The sequence below is a fragment of the Triticum dicoccoides genome, chromosome 1B (genome assembly GCF_002162155.2).
Source record: "Triticum dicoccoides isolate Atlit2015 ecotype Zavitan chromosome 1B, WEW_v2.0, whole genome shotgun sequence".
Taxonomy (NCBI): domain Eukaryota; kingdom Viridiplantae; phylum Streptophyta; class Magnoliopsida; order Poales; family Poaceae; genus Triticum; species Triticum dicoccoides.
Genome location: NC_041381.1, coordinates 63,702,752 through 63,720,265, shown reverse-complemented (window position 1 = coordinate 63,720,265; position 17,514 = coordinate 63,702,752). Strand labels below are relative to the sequence as shown.

At 45.9% G+C, this 17,514-nt stretch overlaps 1 long non-coding RNA gene across 3 annotated transcripts; it reads right to left on the bottom strand.

The window, feature by feature from the left end:
* Positions 1-512: 512 nt before the first annotated feature.
* Positions 513-5,139, bottom strand: LOC119319181. Of its 3 annotated transcripts, none has more exons than XR_005154379.1 (4): positions 3,445-4,302; positions 3,077-3,338; positions 2,784-2,926; positions 513-865 (listed from the first exon to the last, which is right to left on the bottom strand). It is a non-coding gene; the product is annotated as an uncharacterized LOC119319181 (long non-coding RNA). The 3 variants fall into 3 exon arrangements; XR_005154381.1 differs by lacking the exon at positions 513-865 and adding an exon at positions 4,492-5,139 and having other exon boundaries at positions 2,596-2,926; positions 3,445-3,526; XR_005154378.1 differs by lacking the exon at positions 513-865 and having other exon boundaries at positions 2,596-2,926.
* Between the last annotated feature and the right edge of the window lie 12,375 nt (positions 5,140-17,514).

Below are 17,514 nucleotides of genomic sequence, written 5' to 3'. Positions count from 1 at the left end.
TAAATAAAATACTTGAAATCGGATAATCTCTACAAAATGCTCACTTCGGCAAGATGTTACAAAATGCCCGTGCGTTATAACAAAAGCGAATGAAGCAATTTGATGCTCACTTCGGCAACAAATACTTAAAAGCGGATAATTAACTAAAAGGTGAAGCAGAAGCATGAACTGCTAACCATTACTTGATGACCTATCTACACAATTGAGAGAGTCTGTATCTAGTAGAATGCCCATGCGTTGCCACGGGCATTTGAAATCTTCTACTGAAGTTGTATATATGATATAACATAATGCATCTTAAACTTCACATACATACAGAAGATAGCCAGTAAAAATCGGGTAATAATTGAAATCCACTTCACTTGCAATGTAAGTTGATGAAAAAAAATATAATTTGATGATATGTACATAGAAAACCATGAGCGCACTAATAATTTGTTACGAATTAAGATTTCTACTTGATCCGCTTAAGATTTTCTCACACAATATCAACAATGATTTTTCAGCTTCATTCCCATGATAATAATCATCCTACAGAAGCAATGTATGTAGTTAGCATGAATATTTCACAATGAAGGTCTAAGAATGTGCAACAGAGAATACTCATCGTGCAAATCAAAGGAAGCAATTCTTTACCGTTTCACAAGGGCATAAAATCACAAATAAAATAGGCAGACACATCTGCAATTGAATAACTTAATATTACCTTCAATATAGTAATAACAAGAATAAATTTACCCGTCCACTGGAAATTAAACATATATATAAATAAATCTTTTGCGGCCCATCATCGGTACGTCAGTGCCTATGTCATGTCAGTCGACATTTTTGAAGCATCATCCAAATCCATAAGTTTTTATATGACCTATAGAAGTGGAAAATATAAACAGTTATTAGGAAACTATATATTAAAAATCATGAATTTAAAATATATATTCAATGGTCAACGGCTAGAAATGAACAATGCCCATTTTTAACTGAATGAGTAACATAGTGCTTTTTAGTAGATTGAGTGGCATCCCAATTTCAATAAATTGTAGGCTCATCTATAAATTACTATTTGATGATTATTCTTGGTAATTTACTATTTAGGGTATGTGATATTCTAGCAGAAAAAATATGTTACATTTCTCTAGAGAAAACAACCGAATTTCCCTCTATATAAAAAACAGCCGATTTTTCTAAAAATCAAATGCAGCCAACCTCTCCTTTGCTTCTTATCTTATTCCGCAAAAGAAAAACACAACTCACTCCTCTCACTCTCTCAACACACAGGCACAAGCCTCACTCTTCCCACCACCCCCGCCACCTCTCCCCGACACAGCGTCGCCTCGCCTCCTTTCTCTCCTAGGCTTGGATCTGTGGCCTCCGCTCCATGCTCACCGCCCCCTCCCATCCCTAAGTTGCAATATCTCCCCTCTCCTGCGAGCCACGGTATAAGCTCCGGCCAGGTCTGGTGAGCGGCGGTGAGAACACTTGGCGTGGTTAGTACCTGGATTCGGGCTTGACGACGACTTGTGACCCCGTACGGGTCGCCCTGTCACTTATCCCTAGCTCCCCTCCCGCCTCTGAGTTGTGACCGCGTGGTCCACGCCCTCATTCCCCGGCGACATCTGCCGCCTCTGTCGTGATGTCGTCCCACCGACCCTTCTGCTCCCCTCCCGGCTCCTAGAAGCCAGTGCGGACACTGAGAGAGATGTATGTTTATGGATCATATGTTTTACTTCGTGCTGCTACTGCAAAGATGTTCTATTAGTTTGTTTGGCTGTATTGTGATGACCATCAGAAACCAACTCCCTTTGCTATTCGGACTGTTCAATTCAGTTCTAGCGACTCCGAGGAAGCAATGTGTTATATGTCTGACATAGGATTGAGAACTAACTTACTTGAAGATCTAGATAACCTCAAACCTCTTTTCTAAATATTAACAGGCAGATGTTTTTGCCGAATTTCATCAACACTCCACAAAAAATGTAATGAGTATGCAAGCTCCTGAATTGGAGTATCATTATGTAAACTCCAGAAAGTTTTCTGTGGTGCTGATACATACATCATGAAGCTTACACCTGTTGTGGTATTCATATTCAGATTCCACATGAATAAAAAGCTTAAGTTGTCACATAATAAGAGATGAAATAGAAAGCAAGCAAGAACAAATAAGGACTCAAAACAGCAAGTACCAAATATGCCAACGTTGCAAATATTCAGCGGCATATAAGCGACAAAAAAACCACACCTTCCTGTACCATCAAGATCTTCTTTCTAAAAGATACCAATGACTTCCAAATTAAAGAGCAATTCTTGCATGCAACTGTATTTTGCAAGGAATTTCACCTTGAAGGAAATTAATGTTTTGTTTTCCAGATAATTGACATGGTGCAGTTAAGTAATCTTGACAATTAGCTGATATTCGTGATCTATATGCACATTCAAGATGCCCTATAAACGTCAAGCATGTTAAAACCAACAAAGACGGCAAGAAGCCTACATAGTAGTGAAGTACATCCTTAGACAAAAACAAGGAGATCTTTCCTTGAACAGCAAGGAGCGCACACTTGTTTCACAACTCCAAAGCGCAGAAAACAGAGCATGGAATGCACACAAAAAATGATCAAGATTACAAGAAATTCCTGGTTCAAATTTAGTCGTTTCAATTTGTGTCCCATTTCACCTTATCTGATGGAACCGGTAAGTTTCATTTGAGAGAGAGAGAGAGAGAGAGAGAGAGAGAGAGAGAGAGAGAGAGAGAGAGAGAGCTTAGCTAGTGGATTTGCCTTGCTCACCCATCAATAATGGCGAAGAAGCTGCAGAGCACTGGAGAATGCGCCACTGAACCTCGGACTATTTCTTTTCCTACTGCTGCTTCTTCTCTGGCTGCTTCCTTTTCTGCTGGACTGTTGCTCTAGTTTCTGCTGGACAATGTAGTCTGTTCGCATCAGGATTAGCCTTACAGCCATGGGATGGTACAGATAATCTATAGCGACAACAATAAGATGACCAAGTTCGACTACAAAAAAATGATATATAGTTTAACTGCAAGTATGCCAACAAAAAATAAGAGATTCACCCCCCTTACATCTTTGATAGTGAAGAAGTTTTTGTCTACTTTTGCCGCCTTTTGGCCATTGTCGTTGACAAAACCCATATGCATCCAGCATTTGACCTCACTCTCAGGATTCACTACTCGGCTTTGCGCGAGCTCATTCCCGTGATGTGGAAAGATAAAATATTGAATATTAAACACTTGGCCTAAATAATGCCCGCTCATTGCAATACAATCAGTATGGCATCCTGGCCTTTCACGGCCACAAGGAATTTTCCAGAATCGCTCACCCTCCCTAGCACAGTGAACAAAAAAATGCAATTTTGTGAAGGATAGCACTTGACTAAAGGAAACAATAACAAAAAATTACCTCAAAGTAAAAAGGGTAAAATAGTAAGCACCTTCCATAGTACAGTTTCTACTGCTGCTATCCAGTACAGTTTCCTTCAGGTAGTAGTGAATAAAAATGGACAAAAAGGAGAGCTGATATGAGAAAGAGAAAATTAGCATACCGGCATGAGCTATAATTCAAGTGCTAGTTCAACTTACACTCAACAGAGCAAATCATTGTGCATGTTTCACGCACCTAAAAAAAATCTACTTCAATTGAGAGACTCACCAGAGTACTTTATATGGTCTTTCTGCACTTTTTCCTGTCAAAGTAATATAACTTGATGGAGAACTCAAGATAAGCCCATCCAGTTTACTTCAATATGCAATGCACTAACAACAAATAGTTTTATGAAAGAAACTGTAGCTTCCCTTATGGGATGCACATCTATACCTAAACCGCTGCACGAGCTCACCCTTGGCGGCTACCTGTTTGACACGAAGCACATGTTCACGATGGAGCAGATGTATTGGTCACCAAGCGCAGAGGAGCGCATGCACGTCAGCAGGGTTTCCTCCATGTTTGTCGTCCAACCGTAGAGCGGTCAAAATTACAGCGTGGCATGCTTTCCCGTCTAGTAAAAATTGGAACCTGCCCTCACTGATTTGCTAATCGGTTGATCAAACTGAACATAGGTACAGAGCTTAATGTGCGGCTGATGGGTAGGTTAAGATTGGAAATTGGGTTCAGTAGTAGTAGTCCAAAACCAAAACTTTGAGATGGTTGGGTTGGTACTGTCGGTCATGGATTGGAGTGAGTTGGTTTGGTGGATTTCACTTGACGGACAAGCGGTATATATGCAGTTTGGATTTGATTTAATTTAGGTTTTGGAGCATTCCCATTTCCCAGGTTTACATAGGCATGTAAATGCTTCGGCCAACGGGTTGGGTTGGGGTTCAGTTTGAACTCAATATGCATGTACAGAACTGAAGCTTCAGCCAACGGGTTGGGATTGGGGTTCAGTTTGAACTGAATATGTATGTACAGAACTGAAGTTGCGTACGCACGCAGATGCAAATAGAATTGGGGGAAGAAGAGGATCGGAGGAGTTGGTTACCTCGGGAGGAGCAGCCGTCCCCGGTGAGTCCAACACTGTGGCCGTGCCTCGCTCGCCGGCGGACTCTTCCTTCCCTTCCGTAGGGTAGTAGATCCTCCTCCTTGCTGCTAGGCATGGCCGAGCACAAGGAAGGAAGGAGGCGGGGGTCCTTACGAGCGTGTCCTGACGCACGCACGGCCGCTGGCTCGCTCGCTCACGATATTCATCAGTGGCGATGGACCTCTCCTCGACGCCGAGCTCTGCGCTGGCGAGGGCCGCTTCTTGACGGGCATCCTCTCCTCGAAGTTGAGCGCGATGGGCCTGTCAACCTTGGGTGATGCGAGCACCCCGGCATCGCCGGGGCCGCTATGCTTCTCGGCCCCAGGAGCCCCTCCGCGACACGGCGGACTTCTTGGCAGGCTCGGGCGAGCCGACAACGAGCGGGTGGTGCCTCGGGATGGGCGTGGCGCCGAGCACGACGGGGACGGGGGGACCCCGGGTCGAGGCGGTGACTCCGCTTCTGGACGGTTGGTGTCGTCGCGGAAGAGCGGCCGTGCGGGAGTACCAGAAGAGGTGGGGACTGGGGAGCGGAGTGTAGAGAGGCCGGCGGCGGAGACGTCTGGACGCAACGGGCTATCCCTCATCTCTTCCCTCGTACGGCGGCTAGGGTTTGCGGAGAGAGGGTGTGCGTTGCTTCGCTCGTGGGTTTTTTCTCGTTGGTTTTCTTTCGTAGGTTTTTTTTCGACGTGCAGACCTCGCTCGCTACCTGAGGCATCGCTATCTCCACGGGAGGCATCGCTTGACGGTCCAGGAGAGAACCGTTGGGAGGTGAGAGAAGGTACCAAAATAGGTACCAAAAATAATCGGGTGAGATGGGACGAAAATAAAACCGGAACACGACCTACCAAGTGAGACATTAAGAGTTTAGATTCTTTCTGGTGGTTAAGAGCATCCGTATCAAGTCTAAAATTTAAATCCGAAGAGCAGGTTTCACCATAAGGAACCTAATTAATTGAACTAGGTACAGCAGGTTAGACTCTGTATATACTGGGCCCCACTTGTAATTATGTTGTACATGATTATATAATGAAAGGGCCACCCCACGTTGGAGGTGTGCCACACACCCTAAAACCCTTGTCTAATATGGTATCCGACCTAACGATCTAATGTCTTCCGCTCCGCCTCCGCCACCAGCCGCCGCCCCAAGCGCTGCCGGCACCGCGGTTTCCTCCCCCGCCCTCCTGCCGCCGGCCTCCGTCCACATGGATCACTCGTTCCTCCTGCCGTCCCTCGCGCGTCCTCTCAACGTCGGGACTGCGTCCTACACGGCGGATGGCTCGCTCGGGCCCCTGCAGACTCAATCGGCGGGGTCTCTCTTCGCCGGCCCGGTGTCTTCCCTGTACGCCGGCGTCTCCTCTTCATCGCCTGCTGCTTCGGCCCGGTCCCAGCAACCGTCGCCGCCGCCGGCTGCCGTGCACTCCCTTGTGCTCGTGCCGCCGCCCCCTACCGCGTCGCACCAGATGCGTGCGATCGCGCCTGCTCCGGCTGCCGCCATCTACACCGCAGCCGGCCCTACTGTTGCCGATGCCGCCCATGCCAATCACGGCGGCTACCCACTGTACGCGGCGCCGCACGGCCAGTCGCCACACGCGCGTCCTTCCTACGGGGCGTATCCTGGCCAGGGCGCGTACCCGGCGCCGCCGCCCTATGGGGCGCCCTACCCGTACGGCCCCTCGCATCTGTACGCACCGGCTGCGGCGACATCTGCACCAGTGATCTCCCCGACGCCATACGTGGATGCCGAAGCTGCTCTGGCCGCGATCTCCTCGCCGCCGTTTTTGTTCTCGCACCTCCTACCGGTGAAGCTTAAACCGGACAACTATCTATATTGGTGTGCTCAGGTGCTTCCTCTCCTTCGCAGCCATTACTTGGAGGGGTTCGTCAACGGTACACTGATGTGTCCACCGCCACATCATCCGATGTTCCGTGCGTGGATCGCTCAGGACCAAGCCATCCTCTCAGCTATCTAGTCTTCCCTGGGTGAGGGTGTGGCCGGGCTAGTCCTCTTTGCTTCGTCCTCTCATGAGGTGTGGGACATCCTGGAGTCGAGTTTCTCGTCTCGGTCTACTGCTCAATCCATGGCCATCCGTGCCAAGCTTGGTGAAACTCACAAGGACAATGGTACGGTGACCACCTTCTACAACAAGATCAAGAAGTTGGCTGACACTCTTGCTTCCATTGGAGAGCCCCTTCGCGACAGCGAGTTCACATCTTTCATCCTAGCCGGCCTCGACAGCGACTACGACTCGCTTGCCGAGGTGATTAACGAACGTAAGGAGCCTCTTCGTCCTCAGGAACTCTACAGCCGTCTCCTGTCAACGGAGCAACGGCTCAAAGCGTGCCGCCCCGACGTCTCCCCCGACTCCTCCGTCAACGCCGTGTACCGCGGCAAAGGCGGTGGCCGTGGCCCCTCTGCATCTTCCTCAGGAGGAGGGGGCAAGTCCGGTGGTGGTGGTGCGCCCTCGTCACCACAGCAGCAGTCCCCACGCTCTGGCGCCCCGGTGGTTGTCGTTGATGGCCGCGCCTGCGCCTGCTGTACCACCTGTGGTGCTGCTCAGCCATGCCAGCTCTGTGGCCTGCCTCGTCATGTCGCCTCTCGCTGCCATCGCCGGTTCAAGACGGACTTTCTTGGCCTCGGCAATAATGGCAAGGGAAACGAGCGTCAAGTTAACATGGCGCAACAGGGTCACACCCCTTCTTATCCTGTTGATCCCTCTTGGTACATGGACACTGGAGCAACCACGCACGTCACCAACGAGCTGGGCAAGCTAACTGTCCAGCAGCCTTACCGCGGGCATGACAAGGTTCACACAGCTAACGGGGCAGGTATGCGCATTTCACATGTTGGTCAGGCATCACTTCTCACAAGCACCTCTAGGACACTGCATCTTAGAAATGTTCTTCGTGTTCCCACAGTTGCACGTAATTTACTCTCTGTTCCTAAACTTACATAGGATAATAATGTTTTCTGTGAGTTTCACCCGTTTTATCTCTTTGTTAAGGATCATGCTACGAGGAACATACTTCTTAGAGGTCGCTACCGCCATGGTCTATATGCGCTTGACGCCCCCACCGACGTTCCCGCTCCTGCTGCTGCGTTCCAAGTCTTCAGTGGCGTCCGTGTGTCTCCATCACTATGGCACTCTCGTCTTGGTCACCCAGCATCTCCCATTGTTCGTCATGTCCTCCATCGTCATGAGCTGCCATCCGAGTCTAGTAATAAAGATGCCTCTGTCTGTGATGCCTGCCAGCAGGGCAAGAGTCATCAGTTACCTTTTTCTGTTTCTACACATATAGTCAAAACTCCTCTTGAGCTTGTGTTTTCAGATGTATGGGGTCCTGCCCAGCTGTCCGTTAGTGGGCACGAATATTATGTTAGTTTCATTGATGCTTACAGTCGCTTTACCTGGATTTATCTTCTTAAGCATAAGTCTGATGTGTTTAATGTGTTTTTACAATTCCAAGCACATATTGAGAGACTCCTAGATCATAAAATCATTCATGTACAGTCAGACTGGGGGGGTGAATACCGCAACCTCAGTACCTTCTTTGAGAAACTAGGAATTGCTCATCGTGTTTCTTGCCCACATACACATCAGCAGAATGGTTCAGCTGAACGTAAGCACCGTCGTATTGTTGAAACTGGTTTAACCTTGCTTGCTCATGCATCTGTCCTGTTTCGTTTTTGGAGCAATGCTTTTACTACAGCCTATTTTCTTATAAATAGGCTTCCTTCGCGGCTCCTTCATATGAAAACTCCACTTGAACTCTTGCTTGGTCAGACTCCCGATTACACGTTTCTTAAAGTGTTCGGTTGTGCGTGTTGGCCGCATCTCCGTCCGTATAATAATCGCAAGCTTGAGTTCCGATCAAAGAAGTGTGTCTTCCTGGGGTATAGTTCTGTTCACAAAGGGTATAAGTGCATTCATGTCCCGTCTAATCGTGTGTATATCTCCCGCAATGTTGTTTTTGATGAGCACGTTTTTCCCTTTGCTGCTCTTCCCTCACCTGACACAAGCTCCACACCGCCAGTGCACCCATCCACTATATTGCCTGATCAATTTGTAGATGCTGCACATTCGCCCTCTTTGTTGTCTAACCATGGTGCAGGTATTGGGAGATGTGCGCGGCTTCAGCTCCTGGATGAGGTTGACGCTCCGGCTCCCTCGTCCCCGATGGCCACATCTGAAGGAAATATGCCCTAGAGGCAATAATAAAGTTATTATTTATTTCCTTATATCACGATAAATGTTTATTATTCATGCTAGAATTGTATTAACCAGAAACATAATACATGTGTGAATACATAGACAAACAGAGTGTCACTAGTATGCCTCTACTTGACTAGCTCGTTAATCGAAGATGGTTATGTTTCCTAACCATAGACATGAGTTGTCATTTGATTAACGGGATCACATCATTAGGAGAATGATGTGATTGACATGACCCATTCCGTTAGCCTAGCACTTGATCGTTTAGTATGTTGCTATTGCTTTCTTCATGACTTATACATGTTCCTGTAACTATGAGATTATGCAACTCCCGTTTACCGGAGGAACACTTTGGGTGCTACCAAACGTCACAACGTAACTGGGTGATTATAAAGGAGTACTACAGGTCTCTCCAAAGGTGCATGTTGGGTTGGCGTATTTCGAGATTAGGTTTTTTCACTCCGATTGTCGGAGAGGTATCTCTGGGCCCTCTCGGTAATGCACATCACTATAAGCCTTGCAAGCATTGTAACTAATGAGTTAGTTATGGAATGATGTATTACCGAACGAGTAAAGAGACTTGCCAGTAACGAGATTGAATTAGGTATTGGATACCGACGATCGAATCTCGGGCAAGTAACATACCGATGACAAAGGGAACAACGTATGTTGTTATGCGGTTTGACCGATAAAGATCTTCATAGAATATGTAGGAGCCAATATGAGCATCCGGGTTCCGCTATTGGTTATTGACCGGAGACATGTCTCGGTCATGTCTACATTGTTCTCGAACCATAGGGTCCGCACGCTTGAGGTTTCGATGACAGTTACATTATGAGTTTATGAGTTTTGATGTACCGAAGGAGTTCGGAGTCCCGAATGAGATTGGGGACATGACGAGGAGTCTCGAAATGGTGGAGACGTAAATATCGATATATTGGACGACTATATACGGAGTTCGGAAAGGTTCCGAGTGATTCGGGTATTTATTGGAGTACCGGAGAGTTACGGGAATTCGCCGGGGAGAAGTATTGGGCCTTATTGGGCCATACGGGAAAGAGAGAGGGGCTGCCTAGGGCAGGCCGCGCGCCCCCCCATGGCCTAGTCCGAATTGGACTAGGGGGAGGGGCCGCACCCCCTCCTTCCTTCCCTTCTCTCTTCCCCTTCCTTGTCTCCTACTCCTACTACATGGAAGGACTCCTAGTTAGACTAGGAAAGGGGGAATCCTACTCCCGGCGGGAGTAGGACTCCCCTAGGGCGCGCCATAGAGAGGGCCGGCCCTCCCCTCCTCCACTCCTTTATATACGGGGGCAGGGGGCACCCCATAGACACAGAAGTTGATCTTCGTGATCGTTCCTTAGCCGTGTGCGGTGCCCCCCTCCACGATATTACACCTCGGTCATATTGTAGCGGTGCTTAGGTGAAGCCCTGCGACAGTTGAACATCAAGATCGTCACCACGCCGTCGTGCTGAGGGAACTCCTTCCCGAAGCTTTGCTGGATCGGAGCTCGGGGTGCGTCATCGAGCTATACGTGTGTCAAGAACTCGGAGGTGCCGGAGTAACGGTGCTTGGATCGGTTGGACCGGGAAGATGTATGACTACTTCCTCTATGTTGCGTTAACGCTTCCGCTTCGGTCTACGAGGGTACGTAGACAACACTCTCCCCTCTCGTTGCTATGCATCACCATGATCTTGCGTGTGCGTAGGAAATTTTTTGAAATTAATACGTTCCCCAACAGTGGCATCCGAGCCAGGTTTTATGCGTTGATGTTATATGCACGAGTAGAACACAAGTGAGTTGTGGGCGATACAAGTCATACTGCTTACCAGCATGTCATACTTTGGTTAGGCGGTATTGTTGGATGAAGCAGCCCGGATCGACATTACGCGTACGCTTACGCGAGACTGGTTCTACCGACGTGCTTTGCACACAGGTGGCTGGCGGGTGTCAGTTTCTCCAACTTTAGTTGAATCGAGTGTGGCTACGCCCGGTCCTTGTGAAGGTTAAAACAGCATCAACTTGACGAACTATCGTTGTGGTTTTGATGTGTAGGTAAGAACGGTTCTTGCTCAGCCCGTAGCAGCCACGTAAAACTTGCAACAACAAAGTAGAGGACGTCTAACTTGTTTTTGCAGGGCATGTTGTCATGTGATATGGCCAAGACGTGATGCTATATTTTATTGTATGAGATGATCATGTTTTGTAACCGAAGTTATCGGCAACTGGCAGGAGCCATATGGTTGTCACTTTATTGTATGAAATCCAAACGCCCTGTAATTGCTTTACTTTATCACTAAGCGGTAGCGATAGTCGTAGAAGCAATAGATGGCGTAAATGACAACGATGCTACGATGGAGATCAAGGTGTCGCGCCGGTGACGATGGTGATCACGATGGTGCTTCGGAGATGGAGATCACAAGCACAAGATGATGATGGCCATATCATATCACTTATATTGATTGCATGTGATGTTTATCCTTTATGCATCTTATCTTGCTTTGATTGACGGTAGCATTTTAAGATGATCTCTCACTAAAATTATCAAGAAGTGTTCTCCCTGAGTATGCACCGTTGCCAAAGTTCGTCGTGCCCAGACACCACGTGATGATTGGGTGTGATAAGCTCTACGTCCATCTACAACGGGTGCAAGCCAGTTTTGCACACGCGGAATACTCAGGTTAAACTTGACGACCCTAGCATATGCAGATATGGCCTCGGAACACGGAGACCGAAAGGTCGAGCGTGAATCATATAGTAGATATGATCAACATAATGATGTTCACCATTGAAAGCTACTCCATTTCACCTGATGATCGGTTATGGTTTAGTTGATTTGGATCACGTGATCACTTAAAGGATTAGAGGGATGTCTTTCTAAGTGGGAGTTCTTAAGTAATATGATTAATTGAACTTAAATTTATCATGAACTTAGTCCTGGTAGTATTTTGTAAATTATGTTGTAGATCAATAGCTTGCGTTGTTGCTCTCATATGTTTATTTTGATATGTTCCTAGAGAAAATTGTGTTGAAAAATGTTAGTAGCAATGATGCGGATTGGATCCGTGATCTGAGGTTTATCCTCATTGCTGTACAGAAGAATTATGTCCTTGATGCACCGCTAGGTGACAAACCTATTGCAGGAGCAGATGCAGATGTTATGAATGTTTGGCTAGCTCAATATGATGACTACTTGATAGTTTAGTGCACCATGCTTAACGGCTTAGAATCGGGACTTCAAAGATGTTTTGAACGTCATGGACCATATGAGATGTTCCAGGAGTTGAAGTTAATATTTCAAGCAAATACCCGAGTTGAGAGATATGAAGTCTCCAACAAGTTTTATAGCTAAAAGATGGAGGAGAATCGCTCAACTAGTGAGCATGTGCTCAGATTGTCTGGATACTACAATCGCTTGAATCAAGTGGGAGTTAATCTTCCAGATAAGATAGTGATTGACAGAATTCTCTAGTCACCATCACCAAGTTAGTAGAACTTCGTGATGAACTATAGTATGCAAGGGATGATGAAAATGATTCCCGAGTTTTTCATGATGATGAAATCGATGAAGGTAGAAATCAAGAAAGAACATTAAGTGTTGATGCTTGACAAGACCACTAGTTTCAAGAAAAGGGCAAAGGGATAGAAGGGAACTTCAAGAAGAACGGCAAGCAAGTTGCTGCTCAAGTGAAGAAGCCCAAGTCTGGACCTAAGCCTGAGACTAAGTGCTTCTACTGCAAAGGGACTGGTCACTGGAAGCAGAACTACCCCAAGTATTTGGTGGATAAGAAGGATGGCAAAGTGAACAAAGGTATATTAGATACACATGTTATTGATGTGTACTTTACTAGTGTTTATAGCAACCCCTCGGTACTTGGTACTGGTTCAGTTGCTAAGAGTAGTAACTCGAAACGGGAGTTGCAGAATAAACAGAAACTAGTTAAGGGTGAAGTGACGATGTGTGTTGAAAGTAGTTTCAAGATTGATATGATCATCATCGCACACTCCCTATACTTTCGGGATTAGTGTTGAACCTAAATAAATGTTATTTGGTGTTTGCGTTGAGCATGAATATGATTTGATCATGTTTATTGCAATACAGTTATTCATTTAAAGTTAGAGAATAATTGTTGTTCTGTTTACATGAATAAAACCTTCAATGGTCATACACCCAATGAAAATAGTTTATTGGATCTCGATCGTAGTGATACACATATTCATAATATTGATGCCAAAAGATGCTAAGTTAATAATGATAGTGCAACTTATTTGTGGCACTGCCGTTTGGGTCATATCGGTGTAAAGCGCATGAAGAAACTCCATAAAGATGGATTTTAGGAATCACTTGGTTATGAATCATTTGATGCTTGCGAACCGTGCCTTTTGGGCAAGATGACTAAACTCCGTTCTTCGGAACAATGGAACGATCAACAAACTTGTTGGAAATAATACATACTGATGTATGCAGACCAATGAGTATTAAGGCTCGTGGCGAGTATCGTTATTTTCTGACCTTCACAGATGATTTAAGCAGATATGGGTATATCTACTTGATGAAACATAAGTCTGAAATAGTTGAAAGGTTCAAAGAATTTCAGAGTGAAGTGGAAAATCATCGTAACAAGAAAATAGAGTTTCTGCGATCTGATCGTGGAGATGAATATTTGAGTTACGAGTTTGATCTTCAATTAAAACAATGTGGAATAGTTTCATAGCTCACGCCACCTGGAACACCACAACGTTATGGTGTGTCCGAACGTCGTAACCGAACTTTATTGGAGGTGCGATCAATGATGTCTCTTACCGATTTACCAATATCATTTTGGGGTTATGCATTAGAGACAGCTGCATTCACATTAAATAGGGCACCATTAAATCTGTTGAGACGACACCGTATGAACTATGGTTTAGCAGTAAACCTAAGCCGTCGTTTCTTAAAGTTTGGAGTTGTGATGCTTATGTGAAAAAGGTTTTCAACCTGATAAGCTCGAACCCAAATCGGAAAAGTGCGTCTTCATAGAATGCCCAAAGGAAACTGTTGGGTACTCCTTCTATCACAGATCCAAAGGCAAAACATTCATTGCTAAGAATGGATCCTTTCTAGAGAAGGAGTTTCTCTCGAAAGAAGTGAGTGGGAGGAAAGTAGAACTTGATAAGGTAATTGTACCTTCTCCCTTATTGGAAAGTAGTTCATCACAGAAATCTGTTCCTGTGACTACTACACCAATTAGTGAGGAAGATAATGATGATGATCATGTAACTTCAGATCAAGTTACTACCGAACCTTGTAGGTCAACCAGAGTGTGATCCGCACCAGAGTGGTACGGTAATCCCATTCTGGAGGTCATGTTACTTGACCATGACGAACCTACGAACTATGAGGAAGCGATGATGAGCCCAGATTCCGCAAAATGGTTTGAGGCCATGAAATCTGAGATATGATCCATGTATGAGAACAAAGTATGGACTTTGATGGATTTGCCCGATGATCGGCAAACCATAGAAAATAAATGGATCTTCAAGAGGAAGACGGACGCTGATAGTAGTGTTACTATCTACAAAGCTAGACTTGTCGAAAAAGGTTCTTGACAAAGTTCAAGGTGTTGACTACGATGAAATTTTCTCACTCGTAGCGATGCTTAAGTCTGTCCAAATCATGTTAGCAATTGCCGCATTTTTATGAAATCTGGCAAATGGATAAACAAAACTACATTCCTTAATGGATTTAAAGAAGAGTTGTATATGATGCAACTAGAAGGTTTTGTCAATCCTAAAAGGTGCTAACAAAATGTGCAAGCTCCAGCGATCCATCAATGGACTGGTGCAAGCATCTCGGAGTTGGAATATACGCTTTGATGTGTTGATCAAAGCATATGGTTTTATACAGACTTTTGGAAAGGCCTATATTTACAAGAAAGTGAGTGGGAGCACTACAGCCTTTCTGATAAGTATATGTGAATGACATATTGTTGATCGGAAATAATGTAGAATTATTCTGCAAAGCATGAAGGAGTGTTTGAAAGGAGTTTTTCAAAGAAAGACCTCGGTGAAGCTGCTTACATATTGAGCATCAAGATCTATAGAGATAGATCAAGACACTTGATAAGTTTTTTTTAATGAGTACATACCTTGACAAGATTTTGAAGTAGTTCAAAATGGAACAGTCAAAGAAAGAGTTCTTGCCTGTGTTACAAGGTGTGAAATTGAGTAAGACTCAAAACCCGACCACGGCAGAAGATAGAAAGAGAATGAAAGTCATTCCCTATGCCTTGGCCATAGGTTCTATAAAGTATGCCATGATGTGTACCAGATCTATTGTATATCCTACACTGATTTTGGCAAGGGAGTACAATAGTGATCTAGGAGTAGATCACTGGACAGCGGTCAAAATTATCCTTTGTGGAATAAGGATATATTTCTCGATTATGGAGGTGACAAAAGGTTCGTCGTAAAGGGTTACGTCGATGCAAGTTTTGACACTGATCTAGATGACTCTAAGTCTCAATCTGGATACATATTGAAAGTGGGAGCAATTAGCTAGAGTAGCTCTATGCAGAGCATTGTTGACATAGAAATTTGCAAAATACATACGGATCTGAATGTGGCAGACCCGTTGACTAAACTTCTCTCACAAGCAAAACATGATCACACCTTAGTACTCTTTGGGTGTTAATCACATAGCGATGTGAACTAGATTACTGAATCTAGTAAACCCTTTGGGTGTTGGTCACATGGCGATGTGAACTATGGGTGTTAATCACATAATGATGTGAACTATCGATGTTAATCACATGGTGATATGATCTAGATTATTGACTCTAGTGCAAGTGGGAGACTGAAGGAAATATGCCCTAGAGGCAATAATAAAGTTATTATTTATTTCCTTATATCATGATAAATGTTTATTATTCATGCTAGAATTGTATTAACCGGAAACATAATACATGTGTGAATACATAGACAAACAGAGTGTCACTAGTATGCCTCTACTTGACTAGCTCGTTAATCGAAGATGGTTATGTTTCCTAACCATAGACATGAGTTTTCATTTGATTAACGGGATCACATCATTAGGAGAATGATGTGATTGACATGACCCATTCCGTTAGTCTAGCACTTGATCGTTTAGTATGTTGCTATTGCTTTCTTCATGACTTATACATGTTCCTGTAACTATGAGATTATGCAACTCCCGTTTACCGGAGGAACACTTTGGGTGCTACCAAACGTCACAACGTAACTGGGTGATTATAAAGGAGTACTACAGGTGTCTCCAAAGGTACATGTTGGGTTGGCGTATTTCGAGATTAGGTTTTGTACTCCGATTGTCGGAGAGGTATCTCTGGGCCCTCTCGGTAATGCACATCACTATAAGCCTTGCAAGCATTGTAACTAATGAGTTAGTTACGGAATGATGTATTACGGAACGAGTAAAGAGACTTGCCAGTAACGAGATTGAACTAGGTATTGGATACCGACGATCGAATCTCGGGCAAGTAACATACCGATGACAAAGGGAACAACGTATGTTGTTATGCGGTTTGACCGATAAAGATCTTCGTAGAATATGTAGGAGCCAATATGAGCATCCAGGTTCCTCTATTGTTTATTGACCGGAGACATGTCTCGGTCATGTCTACATTGTTCTCGAACCGTAGGGTCCGCACGCTTAAGGTTTCGATGACAGTTACATTATGAGTTTATGAGTTTTGATGTACCGAAGGAGTTCGGAGTCCCGGATGAGATCGGGGACATGACGAGGAGTCTCGAAATGGTCGAGACGTAAAGATCAATATATTGGACGACTATATTCGGAGTTCGGAAAGGTTCCGAGTGATTCGGGTATTTATCGGAGTACCGGAGAGTTACGGGAATTCGCCGGGGAGAAGTATTGGGCCTTATTGGGCCATACGGGAAAGAGAAAGGGGCTGCCTAGGGCAGGCCGCCCCCCCCCCCCCATGGCCTAGCCCGAATTGGACTAGGGGGAGGGGCCGCACCCCCTCCTTCCTTCCCTTCTCTCTTCCCCTTCCTTGTCTCCTACTCCTACTACATGGAAGGACTCCTAGTTAGACTAGGAAAGGGGGAATCCTACTCCCGGCGGGAGTAGGACTCCCCTAGGGCGCGCCATAGAGAGGGCCGGCCCTCCCCTCCTCCACTCCTTTATATACGGGGGCAGGGGGCACCCCATAGACACAGAAGTTGATCTTCGTGATCGTTCCTTAGCCGTGTGCGGTGCCCCCCTCCATGATATTACACCTCGGTCATATTGTAGCGGTGCTTAGGCGAAGCCCTGCGACAGTTGAACATCAAGATCGTCACCACGCCGTCGTGCTGACGGAACTCCTCCCCGAAGCTTTGTTGGATCGGAGCTCGGGGTGCGTCATCGAGCTGTACGTGTGTCAAGAACTTGGAGGTGCCGGAGTAACGGTGCTTGGATCGGTTGGACCGGGAAGATGTACGACTACTTCCTCTACGTTGCATCAACGCTTCCGCTTCGGTCTACGAGGGTACGTAGACAACACTCTCCCCTCTCGTTGCTATGCATCACCATGATCTTGCGTGTGCGTAGGAAAAATTTTGAAATTACTACGTTCCCCAACAACGTCATCACCGCCCGCTCACGTCGATCGGCTGGCGTCGTGCATGTCCCATGCAACGAGCCCGCCCGTGCCCGTGACCGCGGTTGCTGCACCGCGCGTCACCACTCCGGCCCAGTCGCCGCCTCTACTGACTGGTGTGTCGGCCCAGCGGGCCGTCTCGTCTGCGCCGGCATC